A 19,900-nucleotide genomic window follows, 5' to 3' on the forward strand; every position below is an offset into this window, starting at 1 on the left:
CCAGATAACTGTATCAGGAACATAGTAGAGATGGCTTTTAAAGGCATCAATGCATGCTCGATTCACTTTACTTAGACATCAAGGGTCTTTATTCATAGAATAGTGATTATTGAAAAGTCAACTTTGTCAGTATAATAGAACATTAGAAAGAATCAGCTCAGGCTACAGAAGCTACTCCTGATAACTTAAAGTCATAACTTAATATTGGAAGATGTAGGAGCAAATGTAGGCCATTCTGCCAATCAAGTCTGCTCCACAATTCAATAACATTATGGCTAATCTGATTATCCTCAACTCCACCTTCCTATCTTTTCTCTATAGCCATTGATTCGCTCACTGATTAAACATCTATCTAGCTCAGCCTTGATTATAATTATCAACAAGTCTCGGCAGTCTTTTGCAGTAAAGAATTCCAAAGATTTATTACCCTTTGAGAGAAGAAAGTCTTCCTCATCTTTATCTTAAATATGCACCCTTATTCTGAGATTATGTCCTCTGGGGCATAGATAGGATGAATAGCCAAGGTCTTTTCCCCAGGGTTGGGGTGTTCAAACCTAGAGGGCATAGGTTTAAAGTGAGAGCAGAAAGATTTAAAAGGGACCTAAGGGGCAACATTTTCACCCAAAAGATGGAGCATGAATGGAATGAGCTGCCAGAGGAGTTGGTGAAGGCTGGTACAACATTTAAAAGGCATATGGATAGGGATGTGAATAGGAAGATTTTACAGGGATATGGGCCAAGTGCTAGCAAATGGGACTAGATTTATCTAGGAAATCTGGTCGGTGTGGATGAGTTAGACCAAAGGATCTGTTTCCATGCTGTACATTTCTACAACTTTATGAATCTATGGTCCTAGATTCTCCCACAAGGAGAAACAACCTCTTTACATCTGCAATGTCAATATTACATAATTTTTCCTGTAGTGGAAGTGATCATTCTAATGAAAGCTTGCAAAAAAAGGAAAATATGAGTATTGCAATGATGTTGGACCTTCAGAGGTCATGCTGTTCAAGTTGCTTCAGTTCAAATAAAGGAAGGACAAGTAAGTGTTGGAGATTTGCTCAGGCTGTAAGTGATTTCTTTGAAGGCAATGGACACAGTGCAATGGAAATGGAAAGCAATGCAATCAGACTGTTAATTTAAACTGATTAAATTAAGTATTTCTAAAGTTCTGATACATGAATTTACTTCTTTCTTCTTATATTTTCAAAACTGAACCTTTGGGATTTCTAATGGAATTTAACTTGAGTCATTCATTGTCTCCTGCAAGGGTAAGGGAGCAGAAGCAGACTGATCAATTGCATCGACTTAGTCCAGTAGCCAAATTATAAATTATTTCACATTATTTATTTTCATTTTGTTGCTTTTCACTTCAACACTAAGACAATTAGTCACCATCGTTAGTGGCACTGCACACATTTCTACTTGTGATTTTATTAAATATGATCATTGTTTCAGCTATCCTAAATATAGTGTGTATTATCATAAACTAAGGCAATGTAGTCTCATGATCTTGTTGCAAGAGGCTGCAAGTTTACAGAAAATGATAAATAGAAACCACAAACTAGCAGCTAAATAGTACAATTTCTTTGTGGGGAATATCGTATCTGGTCTGCCTTGTCTCAGCCCCAGAAATAATTTATTTTCACTTGACAACATGTTATTCTGAGTAGTAATGGGAGTATGTCATAAAGTGCAATCTATTATTGTTTAATAAATTCAAACAAACTTCAGTGTATGACATCTGATATATATTACATAGATACTTGTGTGAAATTTATGCAATGTTAGCACTGTGAATTTTTTATCAGTGCTTTTCCGACAAACACGTGTTAAGGCTGAACTAACTTTCCAATTTATTCGACTGCATCCACCACGAACAACTGACAACTCTAATAATGTTGTCTATATTTCGTCTGATTGTCACAGACAAACCTGCACTCTGAGCTTTATACATATAACATTCTAAACTAGTTTTTAGGCATTTCATAGTATCACCTACATTCCTCAGTTGGGAGTGTAAGTGAACATCTCTTTGACGTTCTGTCAATGCACCTGCAGAACTGGAAGCAGAGAACAGGGATTAACTTGGATAAGGAATATTCCTTTTGTTTTTCCTTCAAGGAGTGGCAAACTTCCACTCCACACCAAACCATGGGGACTCAGTTGAGGTTAGGAAATCATTTTCACGCAAACCATAGGTATAAACCCAAATCTGCCACTTACAGCACAGCACTAATACTATGGTCTATTAATATCACTTACCATTGAAGTTATTATTTTAATCCTCAAATAATTCAACGAAGTAACGCATTTGCTTATCTACTTTTTTTTTAACAGGAGCAGCTGTTGATTTCAAACATAGGTAGGTAATGGTAAGTAAATGGGTATCAATTACAGTGTTTAAGTGTCAGGCAGGCAAAGAATAGCAGAGCCTGCTTTATAAACTTCAGTTTCTAGCTCCCTTCAATTCCAAAAAAGTCATGTTCGACTTGAACTCTATCCAAAATACTGCCAGAGCTGCCAAATCATTCTAACTCTTTCCATCTTTATGTCAAATTTCCAGCATCCATAGTATTTTGCTTTTATTATAAATCTTCAGAATCACTGTTTACTGAGTAAACTGCTAACATCAAACATCGCACAAAGCAATCCACTTACAGCAAAAGGGCATCACACGCAGTATCTGAAAATATCTGGCAAGCGGCTCTCCTACAGAATGAACAATTCTTCCTACTTCGTTAAGAGAAAAAGTGCAATCACAGAACAGAGCAATAGAGCTGGAGAGAGAGAGAAGGAAACAAGGAAGTAAATGTTTTCAGGAAATGCATGAAAATAAGTGATCTACTTTAGATTAACTCTTCAAGAATCTGCATTATAAAAAGACTTAGTAAATACCTTTTCCATTTTGCTTTTCAAAGCTGGTATTAGATTCTACTGTGTTGTGGAAAAATACAGGTCGTACTGTTATAACATGCATTTTGTTAACTCAATTCGCTGTAACAATTGACGGATTCCAGACGCTGTTCGGACTGCGCGAAGTTTTAAAACAAGTGTTGGCTGTAACGCGATTACATCACCAACACTTTAAGAAATGTTTCTAAAGTGTGATTTTTCTCTAACTTGGGATTGCACAGGAATGCAACTATCGTGTTATAGAAGGACTGACTGTACTCTGTATTTCTGTAATGTGAACGAAGTATGAATTATTAAAATCGAGAAATGGTACATTATGAATGGTACAATTTTAGTGTGGCCAAAATCATGCGTTATTATCCCTTGGCGTTTCCATAGATTGTTAAGCAGATGGTCAGGACGAAATAGAGGATTGGTCTGTTCTGAAGAAGGATCACCGGACCAGAAACATTAACTCTGATTTCTCTGCACAGACGCTGCCAGACCTGCTGAACTTTTCCAGCAATTTCTGTTTTTGTTGTGTGAGGATGAAATCGAAATTTTGTAGGTCAACTCATAACTCCTAATTTTAACTTGAAATAAGTGACAGATGTGGGAATGTAAGCCTCACCTCAATTTGCCATCATGAAGTGATGGTAAATTTAACTCCTGGGAATTGTTTAAATACGCTGAGTCTTATTCCAACCTGATGTTAATAAAATGGCCAACAATCAAACACCTCCAAAGTTAATCTCATAAAACAGGGTCAAAAAGAGAATTCTAAAACAAGGCAATGGATATGAGTTAGTACCACAAAGACTCTGCATTTCACAGCTCCTGATGGAACAAATTGAACATGGCAGGATTTTGCAGCTAAGACTCACACAAATTGACTGTACTAATGGAAATGTATCAGAGTGGTGAGAGGGGATGGAAATTGTGGGGAAAATGAGGTAGGAAAAATTTGGGCAACCCAGGCATAAGTGGCCCACAATTTCCTTCAAGGGCTAGACAACCACGTTTCTCACAGACCCAGAAAATAACATAAACAAATATAACCTCATTTTTTCAACTATCTCCTGTTTATTGGTACTGGCTCTTCCTGGCAAAGCTAGCACGAGGCACGCACCACATTTACATTAGTAAATGACATTATCAGATCTCAATTTCTGAAGCTTAATGAAGTCTGGCATGAAATGTTGACAGCAGCCAGTTAAAATTCAGGGGCTACTCATAATGTAGTGAGGGTAAGAGTCGTGCTGCCATTAGTGGAATCCCTTTCCAGGTACAGACAGTTCAAATCGTAAGATTTTACTAAATCAGGAAGAAGTCATTTGACATTTCATGTTCGTTTAAGCAAGCTTCTGGCAGGCCGATTTGCCAGACCTTGCTTACATTCTTTAAAGTTTTCATTTTGAATTATTTATTCACTCCCTCTTTAAAAATGAACACAGATTACTCCCACCACTGTCTCGAGTAAGGCACTGCAGATCTTAACACTTGTCTGCTTTCTAAAATCCCCATTTCTCTCCCTTCGTCTTTGTCTTGATGGTAACATTTATACCTACTTTAGTTCCTGTTTACTGGCTGTGAGAATAGAATCCATAATCTGATCCCAACAATGCAGTTTTTGTTGATTTCTTTTAGCCATGGTAGAAATAAAAATGTTGCACAAGTAGAATAATACAATCAATTCTGAAAACCTCCCTCACACTCTCATATCTACCTCACAGTCAAGAACTTTCCTTCAGTAAAATAACTCAATCATTTATGCAGATGATATCCATTAATACATTTCACATTGCCACTACAATTTGAAATAAGATTAAACTAGTACATATGTATTATAGATGCTCACATACAATTTTCTCTTGGGTCACACACCCGTAATGGCATACAGGCATTGACTGTACCACATGCAGGTACACATATGAGACTTATCACATACAAAGAGGCATGTTTTAACAAGTTTTAAAACATTGTACTGCAACAAAACAAAATCAGACATATTTAGAAACACCAAAACCCAAAGCCTTGTTAAATCCACCTACAGAGTCAGCACAACGTTTTCACCTGTAAGAAGCAAAGAAGGAAAAAGACTCTGCAGACAATGGATTCCACTTTTAAAACCTTTTTCAAAACACAAATATTTTCATAAATGAATTAATTTAAAGCATTTAAAAAATCACACATGCATAGACATACACCATGCTTTTTACCTTTTAAATAATGATCCTCCTTAGCAAACTCAGTCATGCAGAATAATGCCAGAATTCAAAGCCTCCTGTAAACACTGCTGAGAATCTAAAGCACCCACACAATGCTGTTAGCCTATCTGTTGCATTTCAGTCAGGTTTTTGTAATTATATTATGCATTGAACCATGCTTGAGGTTGCTTACAAAGCAATTGCTGAGCTTTTACTTATGTCTTAATCTAGAGCTAAGAGGTAAATGGAAATAATGATTTTTTTAGACCAAAAGAAACTCAGAACAATTTGTCTTGTTCTGTTTAAAATTTGTACATTTATAAAATGATTTTATGTTGCCATGAAATGTAAACTAATCCATTCATATCCAAATTTCAGTATCGTCAAGCGTTCTCATTTTAATTTGAGTGGATCGTTTCCTGAGGGTGAAATTTCTTTGGCGATTCTCCTGCTCTTCTGCTAAAATGTTTCCAAAAGATTGAGGTAACCTTAAAGAAATGGGACTATGGGATATTCATTAAAGGTGATGCCAGAACTTCTGCCCAAGTTAAAATAGAACATGAGGAGAACTCCCAAGGAATATCTTTCCTCTAGATTTAAAACATAATTCCTGAACAGTTTGCACTGATTTTCAAGATTTTGTATCTCAAAAGAATTTCTGGAAATTTAGCAACCTTTGGGAGGCATGAAATTTAATTCCTTACAAATCTACTATTTCTGCTTCCTAATCTTGAAATTTATAGTGGGGGATGAATGGGACAAATTTTTCATGACAGCAGATATATTTTGATCTCGAAATATGAATATCTATATTTATGAAGCACCATTAAAACAGAAAAACATTCCAACCGCACTTCACAGGGGTGAAATCTCACAGAAATCTATAAGACAAAAAATGGTATATTAGGAGAGATAACCAAAAACCAGTTAAGCAAATCTAATGGATGGTCTTCAATGAAAAGAAAATGGTAGAAACGTTTAATATGGAAAATGTGGCGCTTGGAACCCAGACTTGATGTCAACAGTGAGATGCGGGATACATAACAGGGCTGTAAGATGTAGGAGTAGACATAGGCCATTCAGCCCATTGAAACTGCCAATGACATCATGACTAATTTGATAATCCTCAATTCCACTTTCCTGCCTTATCCCTATAACCATGGGACCAATGTCAATGGAATGGAAAACTGTTTTAAGTGAAGTCTTTTAGTTGAATTGTGCCAACTTTGGATCTCCTTTACCTTCATGGGAAGTCATGAATGTCACAACCTCTTTGGTGAACTGTAAACTAATACCAGTCAAAATAATGACGCCATGCTGAAAGCAATGGAAAAACAATTTAATAATTAAAGCAACAGTCAAGATATTTTTCATTATTGTTTGTAGATGTTGAAGGTTTGCAATTAAATGGAACTGTTGGTAATGTTAAGATGCATCTGATTTGTTGTCCAGAACAACAGTTCTATTTGGCAACAATTTCAAGTCTGTCAAATAGAATTTGATCTTGTTCCATGACAGCACAGATTCTCAAATTGAGATTCTATGGGCACCAGAGACTTGCAAACAAGTCTACCAGGCTATCCGTTTACTTTGGCTATGCCTTCTGTTTACTTACTGGCATTGACTACTGTTACTAAAATCTCTTTGCAATGACTATTTGAATGAAATGATACAAATAAGAATGATAACATTTGTTTTCCTTAGAGTCGTTGGCAGGATTGTTAGCACATTGGGTTTCCCAACTGTGCCAATATTTAGACGAAGTTCCCAAACTGAGAAGACATCATTCTGTTATCAAAAAAGAAATAAATTACTGAGGAACAAAACATTTAAATAGTGATAATAATCACCTCTTGAAGAACTGTGAATTCTATTTTCCATATTCCTCAGTTATATTTAAGTTATCTCTGAATCCAATTTTATGCACAAACAAACTCCCAGTTGCCTGTTTTTGCCTGGCAAAGTGCAGTAACCATTAGACATTATGACATTATTTTAACGTAAGAAGAGAGAGAAGAGCATGAATAAGCCGTTCAAGCCCCTCAAAACTGCTCTACCATCATGACTGATCTTCTAGCTCAGTTCCAACTTTCTGCACTGTCTCTATGTCTCTTAATTCTTCTTTCTGTATTTAAAAAAAATTGATCTCTGCTTTGAACATTACCAATGTCTGAGTGTCATCAGCTCCCATGCGTAGAGCATTCCAGAGTTTCACCAAGTGAAATCAAGTCCTCTTCATCTCAGCTTCAAGTGACCAATTCCAAGTCTGAGACTCTTGCATCCTTAATTTTAGACCCCACACCCCAGCCACTGCACCATCTCAACAACATCCCCTACACCATCAAACTCATTAAGAATTTTATATGTCCCAATGAGATTATGTCTAATTCTTCTAAATACTTGTGAAGATAGGCCTGGTCTAATCAATATATCCTTAGAGGTCAATTCTTTCATCCCAGGAACAAGTTCTACATGCACATCCTTTAAACAAAGCACATTCTGAATTAGGAGGCCATAATCCTTGATGTGTGGATTTCACTAAAACAAGTGAACTTGCAGCTAGACTTCTTTGCAATCTCTTTGCATTGTGGGCTGACATACATTTGATTTCCCAATTGCTTAGTGTTCCTGCACGCCAAACCTCTGTGATGCATGACTGTGCAAACATTTCCCTGCCTCTCTTATCTAGAAAATACCAGTATTCTGTTTTTGACTGTCTGATCAAAGTTGATTACTTCACAATTCTCCACATTCCATCTAGCTCATTCTTGTCTACTTACTTCATACATATAGATATTTTTGCATCTTCATTGCATCTTCCTAATTGCGTACTTTCAGGGGTAACTTTATGTTGTTCGCAGACATATTGTACTCAATTACCTCATCTAATTCATTGTTACGTTTTATCATTAGCTGAGGCAGAAACCGATGCTTTTTAAACCCTACTTTGTTCCTTGATAGATGGGGGCAAAGAATATATAAATTCTAGTGAAGTTACATTGTGATGATACATCTAATGGACCCAGTAGATGCATGTTAGTGAAGAAGGCAAATAGTATGTTAGCCTTCAAAGCAAGAAGATATAAGTACAGAAGCTTGCTGCAATTCTATAGGCCTTGGAGTATTGTGTGCAGTTTTGGTTTCCTTATCTGAGGAAGGACATTTTGGCTATGAAATGAGTGCAATGAAGACAGACAAACTAATTGCTGAGATGCCAGGACTGATGTATAAAGAGAAAATGAATCAGTTAGGATTATATTCATTGGTGTTTAAATGAATTGTTGAAGGGTGGGGTGGAGTTGGTGTTTGGCTTGTGGATCTCGTAGAAACCTGGAAAATTTAGATAGCCGTGTCTCTGGAATAAGTCCAGAAATAATACCAATAGGCTGTCACCTCCCCATGTGCTATAGGAGGATCTAAGGAAGGAATTATCTTTGAATTTTCTTTCAGTTACAATGAATAGAATTTGTACTTTCTCATTTTAAAGTTTCTAAATTGGCCCAGTGGAGATTGAACAAACCCAAATTGATATTTTGAAGATTGCTGCACTTAAGGCTTTTTTTCACTCTCAAATTTGCTTAACAGAGGTATTTTTTGCAAATATGAGTACTAGCACTGGAAGGAAAACTGAATGATTTTTCTGTTGTCTGGAACAATGCAGTTATTTGCAGACATACTCATTCCCTTCAAAGTATGAAATTTGATAGTTCTACAAAGAGTAATATTATCTCCAAGACTCTTGTGGGCTCCAGTATATTCATTAGATGCTAGACAAAAGGATCTTTAATTCTGTGTGAAGTTTCCAGACTGGAGCCATTCAGCTCCCTCATCAGATTAAACAAAAATTGTTAAGAAATCAAAGTGTACAGTATTTATGTGTAATACTGTGATTTATGTTCCTTAACGGTGCTTTAGAGTTTCTTGACTGAAGTGTTCTAAATGGCACTACAAATATTGGTGAACAGGTAGAATTCAGCTGAATAGATAGGAATTTAAATGGCATTCAGCACGTACTTTTCATTAGATGGATTGAAATTCTACATTGAGAATGCCATTGTACTGAAGAATGCAATACAAATAAGGTATCGTTTTCTACTTGGAGTAACTAACTTCTAAAATTAAAAAAAAGTTGCTACTCTGAGTTTTACAAGTTAAGGAACTGTGTAATGTAGTACTGAACTGTACAGTCAGGGGTAGCACAGGGTAGGAGCATTAGCAAAGGCATCAACTAGTCAGGCTTATGTAAATGTCTCAAGCTGAGTAGCTTTTACTTATTACCAGAAGTAGTATTCTAATCTAAGCATAGAATCCCGACTGCAAATAGAGGCCATTCGGCCCATTGAATCTGCTCTGACGTGTAATCCCATATTCATTATAGTTAACATACCCCACCCTACACACTACAGAGCAGTTTAGCATGACCAATTCACCTAACCTGCATATCTTTGGACTGTAGGAGGAAACCACATCACCCAGAGGAAACCCACACGGGCATAGAGAGACAGTTGGCCAAAGCTGGAAATGAACCCAGGTCCCTGGCACAGTGAGGCAGCAGTTCTGACCACTGTATTGTCGCATCCCACCATCATTTGTCTGATTGGCTGTCAGCTACAAGAATGAAGGTGCAGAGAATACCCATCTTTAAGACCAAATCAGAAAAGGGCATGTGCAGACCAAAATGGTAGATCAAGTACTGGGCCAGCTCTGGTTGTTATTTTACTCCACATTCCTCCCATTCTAGATGCTGCTAGTGTACACCGCCTGCTCCTATTGGTCATGGTGTGTTGTACAGGTTGCACTGGAAATGGCTGGCAGTATTCCTGCCAACCTGAAGTTTTTAGCACAGAATTATTATAATGTGGAATAAGATGCCATTTGTGCTGGGTCCTCTACTTTTTGTCAGTTACATAAATGATTTGGATGCGAGCATATGAGGTACAATTAGTAAGTTTGCAGATGACACCAAAATTGGAGGTGTAGTGGACAGCGAAGAGGGTTACCTCAGATTACAACAGGATCTGGACCAGATGGGCCAATGGGCTGAGAAGTGGCAGATGGAGTTTAATTCTGATAAATGCGAGGTGCTGCATTGTGGGAAAGCAAATCTTAGCAGGACTTATACACTTAATGGTAAGGTCCTAGGGAGTGTTGATGAACAAAGAGACCTTGGAGTGCAGGTTCATAGCTCCTTGAAAGTGGAGTCGCAGGTAGATAGGATAGTGAAGAAAGCGTTTGGTATGCTTTCCTTTATTGGTCAGAGTATTGAGCACAGGAGTTGGGAAGTCATGTTGCGTCTGTACAGGACATTGGTTAGGCCACTGTTGGAATATTGTGTGCAATTCTGGTCTCCTTCCTATCGGAAAGATGTTGTGAAACTTGAAAGGGTTCAGAAAAGATTTACTAGGATGTTGCCAGAGTTGGAGAATTTGAGCTAAAGGGAGAAGCTGAGCAGGCTGGGGCTGTTTTCCCTGGAGCGTCAGAGGCTGAGGGGTGACCTTATAGAGGTTTACAAAATAATGAGGGGCATGGATAGGATAAATAGACAAAGTCTTTTCACTGGGGTCAGGGAGTCTAGAACTAGAGGGCATAGGTTTAGGGTGAGAGGAGGAAGATATAAAAGAGACCTAAGGAGCAACTTTTTCACGCAGAGGGTAGTACGTGTATGAAATGAGCTGCCAGAGGATGTGGTGGAGGCTGGTGCAATTGCAACATTTAAGAGGCATTTGGATGGTTATAAAAATAGGAAGGGTTTGGAGAGATATGGACCGGGTGCTGGCAGGTGGGACTAGATTGGGTTGGGATATCTGGTCGGCATGGACAGGTTGGACCGAAGGGTCTGTTTCCATGCTGTACATTTCTATGATTCTATGACTCTATGACTGATTGTATCTGCACCAAATTTTGAGCATGTTAACTTAGTCCTAATCATCTGTCTTTTGCCCATAATCCTCCACATTATTTCAATGTAAATAAACATCCAATGTTGAATCCCTTATTTGTGCCTTCCTCTGTCACACTTCATGACAGTTTATTCCAGACACTAACTACTCATTCAGTGAAAAAAGGTTTTCTTCACCTGGCATTTGCTTCTTTTATAAAACACTTTGAAACTGTGCTCTTTGGATCTTGACCCATTTATGGATGGGAACAGTTTCTCCCTAACTACTCTACCCAGACCATCATATTTTAGAAAACTTCCCTCAAATGTCTATTTAGCCTTTTCCTCTTTAAGGAAAATAGTTCCAGCTTCTCAAATAAAAATTTAAAATAATGAAGGGTTTGGACAGTATACATTTAGACCACTAATTCCAAATAGATAGGTTAGAGAGCATTAGGAATTTACAGATTATAAAAGGGCAGAATTAGCACGATTCCTAATCTGTTCAATATTTTCCACAGAATAATGGATCAGTGCAAAACGTTGCCGGCTTGAGCACTGATTGCTGGTTTGCTTCGTTTGTTGCATTTCTTCCAAAGTTGAAGATTTATCACACAGGAACAGTCAAGTACAGTCATCAGTACAGTGAAATGTTTACACATTGCCATCTCAGGTGCAGAATATTAGGTACAATGATAACAAATCACAAACAGAACAATTTTCTAAAAAAAAACTACAGGCACTACAATCTTGGGCAAGGGAGAAATGTTAGTCAACTTTGCAAACACCATCAACCAAACCAAAGTAATGTCGGAGAAAATCTTCCCACGTTCTCAACAGATGGGGTGCCTCATGATGGGATCACAAACTACACAGACACACAAAAAAAGCCCCCAAAATGAGGTGATACAATAATTAGAAAAATGTTGTATAAAAAGTAATTTATTTCTTCCTAATTTTTTTTTGCAACAAAATAAGTGGTTTCTAAGCTTTCTTGGACTTGGACTTGATGCTTGTTTTGCCTTTCTTGCTCTTGTTCCTGTCTTTGCTGGAGAAACCCAGGCAACTATGCCTGCTAGCTGCTTTCTTGCTGTAAGCACCTTTCTTGTGAGATTTCTTCACTGCGCTGCTGCTGCTGGCTAAGGCTAAGGCCAAAGATTTCTTCTTCTTGGTCACTCGCCCAGCTTTACCTTTCTTGGTGATCTTGAAGGAGCCGTTCACCCCTTTGCCCTTCACTTGCTTGAGGGTGCCACTGAGGACATTGTGCAACCTGGCCTTCAGGATGGCAGGAATACTGCCAGCCATTCCCAGTGCAGCCTACACAGCACACCATGACCGTTAGGAGCAGGCAGCGTACACTAGCAGCATGTAGAATGGGAGGAATGTGGAGTGAAATAACAACGAGAGCTGGCCCAGTACTTGATCTACTATCTTGGTCTGCACATGCCCTTTTCTGGTTTGGTCTTAAAGGGCATTGTGCAGTTAAGTGTGACCTGGCACTTGTTGAAGCAGGGCACTGTCTTGGCTTCCTTGTAAATGGTGGCCAGTGAGGAGCCATTGTGGGCATCAACCATAGAATTGATTAATTTGATTTATTGTCACATGTACTGAGGGACAGTGAAAATCTTTGTTTGCGTATAGTACAGGCAGATCATAGTAAGCAAGGACATACGGATCATAAGTTGAAAAAAATTTAACAGAGTGAAGCATGCAGGTTACAGTGCGCAGAACGTGCGTGAGATAAAATTAATATTAACAAGATCAACATTGTTTGATGTTAGAGAATCCATTCATCGGTCTAACAATGACAGGGAAGAAGGTGTTCTTGAACCTGCTGGTGCATATGTTCAAGCTTCTGTACCTTCTGCCTGTTCAAAGAGATTGTATGACACCATTACCAGGATGGGATAGGTCTTTGATGATGTTGACAGTATTTCTGTGGCAACGAGGTGTGTAAATGGAGTCCATTGATATGAGATTCGCTTCTGTGATGGTTTGGGTTGTGCACACAACTTTCTGTTGTTTCTTATGGGCTTAGGCAGAGCATTTGCTGTACCAGCCTGTTATGCATCCGGCCAGTATGCATCTGTAAAAGTTGATGTGGGTCCTTATGGATATGCCAAATTTACTGAGCAGCGTGAGGAAGAAGAGGCATTGTTGTGCCTTGACCATTGCATTTACATGAGAAGTCCAGGACCAGTTGGCAGTTATTGCCGCTCCTAGGAACTTGATGCTCTCAACCGCCATATCATTGATGGAGATGGGTGGCGTTTTCTTCACTGTTTGTCCAGCTTCCTCTTAAATACATCTGTGCTAGTCTCCTCAACCACTCTTTATGGTAGAGTGTTTCTAAGTACAGTGCTTTCGACGCACACATTTTTCCTACATTCCCTATTAAATTTATTAGGACTTTTATATTTACAGCCCCTTGTCCGGTTCCCCCTCATGTAGAAATATCTTCTCTGCATCTCCCCAGCCAGTCCCCCATTAACAAAACACAGGCTCAATGTGAACTTTTGGACTGGTTTCAATTACCTGAAAGAGTCAGAGATGAATTTTACAGATTCTTTTATTTTCTCAATTTGGCCTGAGCATTTAAACTATTTTCTCACTAATCCCAGGATACTCTAAGTGCACAGGACAGGCTAGAGAGAGCAGAAGATCTTTTCCTGTCTGTCATTTACATATGCTTGAAAAATCAAATTATTCAAACATATTGATATCATGAGCAGGAGGAATAGTGATAGTATTGATTTAAACTAAATTCATTAATGCCAGAAACCACCATAATCCACATGAAAAACATAGAAAAGGTGCAGGAGTAGGCCATTCAGCCCTTTGACCGTGCACCACTGTTCAATATTATCATGGCTGACTCTGCAATTTCAGTATCCCGTTCCCACTTTCTCTCCATACCCCCTTGATCCCTTTAGTTACAAGGGCCATATTCAACTCCCTTGAATATATCTAATGAACTGGCCCCAACAGCTTTCTGTGGTAGATAATTCCACAGGTTCACAACTCTCTCTGAGTGAAGAAATTCTTCCTCATCTTAGTCCTCAGATCGCAACTTATCACACATGCAACTCAGATAAGCAAGGAAACAGAAGCACAAGTGCGTGCCAAGCCTCATCTTTAGAATGGCTTTGAGCTGCAGATGCTCCTTGGACAACTTGGTGTAGAATGTAAATATGGGTCCCCTGGATTTTGCCCGGCTCAAATGTCTACTAAGGCACACAGTTGAGATGGAGAGAGGAAGGTCATTGGGGTGGGGGTGGTGGTGGGGGGGGGGGGGGGGGGCGGAGTGGTGGAAGATGGGGGGTAGGTGGAGACAGCAGTGGTTGAGGTATTATTGTAGAAGAATGAACAGCATTCCCACAGGCTCGATATTAAAGCAAATTAAAAACAAATCAACAACAGTTTTTTCCAAAGTCTTATTTGATGATAGCTGGCTGGGCTGCTATCATCAAGCCATGTGAACTCTGGATTTCTTTATTTTAGTTAGTTTTGGGAGTGGGACCAAGAAATGTACACCAGAGCCTTTTTTTCAGTGGCCCAGGTCTAATTCCCTTCATTAAACATTACAAGAGACCATTTTACACTCATAAAATGAGTGCAACAATATCCTTTTATCTTTACAGATGGTATCTCACTGCGACAATAAGTCGTCTTTTCCTCCACATGGCATAATGTTAAGGGGTACATCGAGTGCATTGAGTGTCTTTAAACAAAAGAAACAAAATGTGACCAAAAATTAATCCACGGGTGAGTCATTCTAACAATGAATTGAAAATAGCTGAGCAACTGTATTTTCTGCAGTCATTAAAGCTGTCCAGAAATACAAAAATTCCAATGCTTCAGAATTGAACCAACCTTCAGATCATTTCCCTTGACAAGATAATATGACATTTCAATCGAGTTGGTTCCTTCGTGAAGGAATTTTATAATTAACTTATAATTATTATTCATGCAAAACATCACTTACCTAAAGCTAAACGCCCAAATTTTAAACCTTGTTCTAGGCTGTGGTACAGTATCTCAAAATTATGAGAGCATGAAAGCCTTTGAGATGTGGAACATTCGAACCGCTAAATTGATTTTTTGAAATGTTTGGTGTTATCCCTTTTGTAATTTCTCATTTCTTAATTTGAAAGAACACAAGCTATTGGTCCATATGTTATGCCAGTAATAGCAGTGAAATGATCAGTGTTTGCTGACATCACTCTTCTTAAGGGCACAGCAACTTCAGGAGTTCTGACATGTACAGGATAATGTGCTGCCCTGGAAACTGCTGTCAGTGAACCCATGCTTCCCCAAAGGTCCTGCAGTCTGAAATCAATTAGACATCTTTAAACGGTTGAGAATTTCCACTCTTCCACTCATACAATGGAATTTTTTACCTCCCTCTTGACTGGTTTGGAGTTGTGGGCATTTAAGCAGGTTGGGGGGGTGGGCAATATGTGGGTGGATGTGGATGTTGCCCAATTCATTCTGTGGGACAAGGCTCAAGGATGGTCTGGGCTTATGTCCAAAATGTCGATTCACCTGTTCCGAGGATTCTGCCTGACCTGCGGTGCTTTTCCAGCACCACACTCTCAACAGTCTTCCCATCCGAATGCTAATTAAGATTCTTAAGTGTGTAACTAATTCCAACTTAAGGGCCTGATCCTGCTGATGCTGGCATTTAATATGTATCCCTCTGTACAAGAGACACTCAAGGGACCCTGCATCAGAAAAGCTACTTAGAATAGAATTGCTACACTGTAGAAAGAGGCCTTTTGGCCCTACAAGTCCACATTGACCCTCTGAAGAGCAACCCACCAGCCCATTCCCTCTACCCTATATTTACCCCTGACTAATGCATCTAACCTACACATGCCTGAACACTATAGGTAATTTAGCATGGCCAATTCACCTAACCTCACATCTTTGCATTGTGGGAGGAAACTGGAGCACCCAGAGGGAACCCATGCAGACACAGGGAGAATGTATAAACTCCACCCAGACAATCGCTCAAGGCTGGAATGGAACCTGGGTCCATGGTGCTGTGAGGCAGCAGTGCTAACCACTGAGCCACCGTGCCACCCCCACTTCTCTGTCACTTGTTCTGAATCTTCTTAACTCCCACTGCACCATGCCCCTCCTCCCCCACCCCAATCTGCAAACCCCATCTCACCCTCACATCCCTGTGGCCTGGGTCTCCGGTTGATCCTTGGCCAGAAGGGGATGCATTACAGGAAGCAGCCACTGTTGCCAGAGGCCCTAATGGGCAATGAGAGCTGGCAGCTTCTGATTGACTGGCAGCAGAGTGGTGGGAATTCAGACCCAGCGTTCTAAATCTTGGAAAGGACCAAAACTGACCAGTTAAATGTGCCTGATGACACTATCCTGGAATGGCTTGCTCAACAGAGGCTCTCCCACCTATCATTCTCCAGCTGGCAGCAACACAACCATTACCAACATTAAACTTCGTCTGTGTCCTTTCTTTTATTTATTCAAGGAATGTGAGAATCACGGGCTGTACCAACATTTGTTGCACACATAGTGGCCCTTAAGAAGATGGTAATGGTTCATAATGGCCTTTATGAACCTCTGCAATCCATTTTCTCTAAGTCAACCCACAAGGCCACCAGGGGAGGAGTTTTAGGATTTTGACCTAGCAACAGTGAAGGAATGGTGATATATATATTTCCAAGTCAGAATGGTGAGTGGCTGGAGGGAAATTTGCAGGTGGTGGTATCCCCATGTATCTGTTGTCCTTGTCTTTCTAGATGGATTTGGAAGGTGCTTTCAAGGAAATTTGTTGAACTCCTGTATTGCGTTTTGTAGATACTAGGATTAATTCTTCCTGTTGGAAAGTGGCGAGCTTGTGGAATTCTCTGCTAGGCCAAAACTTTGAATGTTTTCAAGAAGGTGTTAGATATACTTTAAAGCTAAACAGATTAATATGTATAGGGAGAAAGTGGGAACAGGGTACTGAGTGGAATGATCAACCATGATCATATTGAATGGAGCAGCAGGCATAAAGGGCTGAATGGCTGACATTTTGCTCCTATTTTCTATGTTGCTGTGCAGATGGTACAAACTGTTCCTATTGAGCATCATAGGTGGAGGGACAGAATGTTTGTGGTAATGGTGCCAATTAAGTGGGCTTTGATTTTGTCCTGGATGGTTCAAGTCTTTTGAGTGTTGTTGGAGCTTCACTCATTCAGGCAAGTGAGTAGTATTCCATTAGTCACATGACATCTGCCTTGTAGTTGCTGGATGGGCTTTGGGAAATAAGGAAAGTTACAGACTACATCTTTCATTGCCTTGGTACTTATACAATTAGCCCAGTTCGGTACCTAATCAATGGTAACCCCCAGGATGTTGATGGTGGAGGATACCATTGAATGGTGATGTCATTGATTGTCAAAGAACAATTGTTATTTGGTTTTAAGAGGTGCATTTCTTTCCTTTTTTTCTTATGAAGACAGGTTGAGTCAGAGGTGTGAAGCTGTCTACTTCAAGCCAATAAAGTAACCAGTTTGTGAGGTCTTGGGTTTTTTATGTTGGAACAATATAAGCAGCCTGAATGGGTGAGATCAAGCTCCCATAGAACCAAGATTTTAGTTTTAACTTTCAGTAACTGTAGAGTTGGAAGCTACAATACATCTCTCTCTGTTCAACAAAACACTTGAGGCCTCTCTCTCTCTGTCTCTTTCTCAGACTTTTTTTCTCATGCACAAGAGATTTGCATGTAAGATAATCTATTTTACTGAATTTGCCTTTGCCAATGGTATGTTCCTGAGCTGTTATTATGTTGGAACATAATAACATTTAGTTAGACAATCTATCATTCTGTTAAGTTTTCCAATAGAGTTATTACAATCCTTCTTTCTTTTATTAATATTTTAACCTGAGTGTATAAATAAAGTATGTTTTGCTTCAAGCCTGGTAGTTTGTCTAATCAAATTGCATCTGCAAGATAATGCTTAGCAATCGACTTTAAAATAAGAACAAGTTAGGTTCTAGACTATCTCATTGACATGTTTGAAGTAATATGGTTTGGTCCATAACAAACTGGGTTTCTTGTTGGAATATAAATCTCTAATTCCAGATTGGGTTTAAAATGAGTGGAATCAAAGGAGTTGTGGGTGCTGGTGTTAAATTTGGTTAATTTAAACAGGGTGTGCCTTGTGTAATAATGGCACTTTTAGTCACTAAGAGTTTCCTGGAGGCGGAAGAAGTCACTTTGGGTATTTTAAAGAAAGTCAGCAGGTAAAATTTCCAGAATTGGCAAACAAGTTGAAGTTGGAATTGCCTGCATCTGTTAGGAAAGGGGAAATAATTATAGCAACAGCATAACATTTACAACTGCCAGGATTGCAATCAGAAGCATTGGAAAAGTTAAATTTCAATTACAAGTGAAGCAGCATAAATTAGAGGCAATGACAAGAGAAAAGGGAATGAAACAGTTTGAATTAAGTGATAAAAAAGAGGAAAAACAAAAGGAAAGAATCGCCCTGGCAGAACAAAACAAGGATGGCCCTAGTAGAAGAAAGGGATAAAGTGAAAGTCCATAACACAATAGTTAGATTCTTCTTTGTTGGAGATGCTTATTACCCAACACTTGTGGGGGAAAATGTTTCTTGCCACTTAGCAATCCAAATCTATTCCAAGTCTTGCTGCACTGAGACATGGACTGCTTAAGTTTTGAAAGAGTTGCAATCGATACTGAACATTATGCAGCCAAAAGCAAACATTCCCACTTCTGACCTTATGATAGAGGGGTGGTTATTGATAAAGTATCTGAAGATGTCATAAGACAGTTAAAAAAACCATACCTATTCATTGTGAGAGAACTGAGATTTTATCCAAGTTCAGAAATACTATTAAGTAGCCTCATTGACACTGGTAGAGTATTTTTATATTTGTCGAACATAGTATTTCTCCATTAGATAACAAATCTCTTTATTTATTTATGTCATATTATGTTATGACAATTGGGGTAAAGAAATCAACCCTACAATTCTTGGAGTTGTCACACATGTGAAAGTTTCATCTGTCAAATTCAAGTTAACATAATGTGGACAACAGTTTTTTTTCTCTCAATTAAAGACAAAACAAACTATTTAATGTAATCAAACTGTTTTTAACCAATGGCAGAATGGAGACATATGAATTGCTAATCTATAACTCTAAAACTTAAACTCTACCCCTTTCGAAAAGTTTCCACACAAAAAATAAGATACACAAAGAGAAAAGACAAGACACAAATGTTCTGGGAGGGGAAACTCAGAGAGGCACACTTCTGGTGCCAACCCGGAGCACAAGTTCAATGAATTGTTTTCTTTTGAGTTCTTTTGATTCTGGGCTCTTTGCTGATGAGACAAGGTTCTGGGTATATAGTTTCTTGCACTTCATTCACTAGTTGAGGATTTGCCCTTTGTCTCTGAAGGTGTTCTTTCCACTTTTCTTTTCAACAGGGGATTTGCAGAGAAATCAGCTTACAGAGCAATATGACAGAAGGCAATTAGATACAAAGGATTTTATTTTTCTTCCCCACAGAAGGGAAATATTTGATACTTTCTCTCTTCAAGTTAAATGTATTTGCTACTTTGGCCATGAACTAATCAATTGGTTGTTACTATGCTCAGCTATCCTGAACCCACAATGTGTGTCAATTGAAAAGCCAATCAAGAGACTGTCTCTGAACAAAACTGCCCTGAACACACACATGTAGTACAATTTTGCCTGGAATTTTCCCTCTCCCTTGTCCAACAAGGCAACATTGAAAAGACAACTCAGTTTGATCAGTACAGACACTTTCTTATACCACTTCGCTGATTTAAAGTAGTATCTTTTTGCATTTTTAGTCCACAGTCTAAAAAAAAGGCCCTTACATTTATTTGATATAACCAGATTGTTAGGATCATCC

At 38.8% G+C, this 19,900-nt stretch overlaps 1 protein-coding gene across 3 annotated transcripts in view; it reads right to left on the reverse strand.

Annotated features, from left to right (window-relative positions):
* Positions 1–19,900, reverse strand: part of card14 (caspase recruitment domain family, member 14) — a 96,522-nt gene that overhangs the window by 60,189 nt on the left and 16,433 nt on the right. For 2 of the 3 annotated variants that reach the window (XM_060844906.1, XM_060844904.1), the window contains exon 1: positions 2,662–2,733. The exons of the other annotated variant lie outside the window; for it this stretch is intronic. The gene's annotated coding sequence lies outside the window, so the exon portion shown is untranslated. Of the gene's footprint in view, positions 1–2,661; positions 2,734–19,900 lie in introns of those variants that run through there. 3 annotated transcript variants of the gene reach the window in all.

The sequence above is a fragment of the Hemiscyllium ocellatum genome, chromosome 25 (genome assembly GCF_020745735.1).
Source record: "Hemiscyllium ocellatum isolate sHemOce1 chromosome 25, sHemOce1.pat.X.cur, whole genome shotgun sequence".
Lineage (NCBI taxonomy): Eukaryota > Metazoa > Chordata > Chondrichthyes > Orectolobiformes > Hemiscylliidae > Hemiscyllium > Hemiscyllium ocellatum.